This window comes from Arachis hypogaea, chromosome 11 (genome assembly GCF_003086295.3).
Source record: "Arachis hypogaea cultivar Tifrunner chromosome 11, arahy.Tifrunner.gnm2.J5K5, whole genome shotgun sequence".
NCBI lineage: Eukaryota > Viridiplantae > Streptophyta > Magnoliopsida > Fabales > Fabaceae > Arachis > Arachis hypogaea.
Window position 1 is genome coordinate 86528705 of NC_092046.1, and position 1613 is coordinate 86530317.

General features: G+C 37.9%; 1 non-coding gene across 1 annotated transcript; it reads left to right on the forward strand.

Moving 5' to 3' along the window:
• The first annotated feature begins 564 nt into the window (after nucleotides 1–564).
• Nucleotides 565–672, forward strand: LOC112726029 (small nucleolar RNA R71). Its single transcript, XR_003165101.1, has one exon. It is a non-coding gene; the product is annotated as a small nucleolar RNA R71 (small nucleolar RNA).
• Nucleotides 673–1613: the final 941 nt, after the last annotated feature.

Here is a 1613-nt window from a genome sequence, read left to right on the forward strand (position 1 = left end):
TGTATTTTGTTCGGAGTTCTCTGTCTGTTGCTGAGTGGATGATGGAAAAGGTTTACTATTGTTAAACCTATTTCTTCCACCATTATTAAAGCCTTGTTGAGGCCTTTGTTGATCCTTCCATGAGAGATTTGGGTGATTTCTCCATGAGGGGTTATAGGTGTTTCCATAAGGTTCACTCATGTAATTCACCTCTGCTATTGCAGGGTTTTCAGGATCATAAGCTTCTTCTTCAGAAGATGCCTCTTGAGTACTGTTGGATGCAGCTTGCATTCCGTTCAGACTCTGAGAAATCATATTGACTTGCTGAGTCAATATTTTATTCTGAGCCAATATGGCATTCAGAGTATCAATTTCAAGAACTCCCTTCTTCTGAGGCGTCCCATTACTCACAGGATTCCTCTCAGAAGTGTACATGAACTGGTTATTAGCAACCATCTCAATGAGTTCTTGAGCTTCTGCAGGCGTTTTCTTTAGGTGAATGGATCCACCTGCAGAAGTATCCAATGACATTTTAGCTAATTCAGAAAGACCATCATAGAATATATCCAGGATGGTCCATTCTGAAAGCATATCAGAAGGACACTTTTTGGTCAGTTCTTTGTATCTCTCCCAAGTTTCATAGAGGGATTCACCTTCTTTCTGTCTGAAGGTTTGAACATCCACTCTAAGCTTACTAAGCTTTTGAGGAGGAAAGAACTTGGCTAAGAAAGCTGTGACCAGCTTATCCCAAGAGTTCAGGCTATCTTTGGGTTGAGAGTCCAACCACACTCTAGCTCTGTCTCTTACAGCAAAAGGGAAAAGCATGAGCCTGTAGACTTCAGGATATACTCTATTAGTCTTAACAGTATCACAGATCTGCAAGAATTCAGTTAAGAACTGAAAAGGATCTTCAGATGGAAGTCCATGAAACTTGCAGTTCTGCTGCACCAGAGAAACTAATTGAGGTTTAAGCTCAAAATTGTTTGCTCCAATGGTAGGGATGGAGATGCTTCTTCCATGTAAATTGGAATTAGGTGCAGTAAAGTCACCAAGCATCCTTCTTACATTATTATTATTTTCGGCTGCCATATCCTCTTCTTGTTCGAAAATTCCTGACAGGTGCTTGCTGGATAGTTGTAATTTAGCTTCTCTTAGTTTCCTCTTCAGAGTCGTTTCAGGTTCTGGATCTGCTTCAACAAGAATATTCTTGTCTTTGCTCCTGCTCATATGAAAAAGAGGGAACAGAAAAATAATAATAATAGGGATCCTTTTTACCACAGTATAGAGGTCCCTGTGTGAGTAGAAGAAAGGAAGAATCCCGTTAAATCTAGATAATTAAAATTTAGGAGAATATATTTTCAAGCTGTTGTTCAAGTAAAGAGCTTTTCCAAGTTTTACAAGAACTCAAATAGAAAGAGGGTCATACTTCCGTTCCACCCAAATTCATAAGATAAAGAGCGAAAACAATTCTTAAATTATAAATCCATGCATAAATTAAAATAGAAAAAAAAATAAAATTAATCCATAGAAATAGACAGAGCTCCTAACCTTAACAATGGAGGATTAGTTGCTCATGGTTCAGAGTAGAAAATAAGGATTCTAATAAAATGTATTTTGGTAGTCTAGGATTGAAT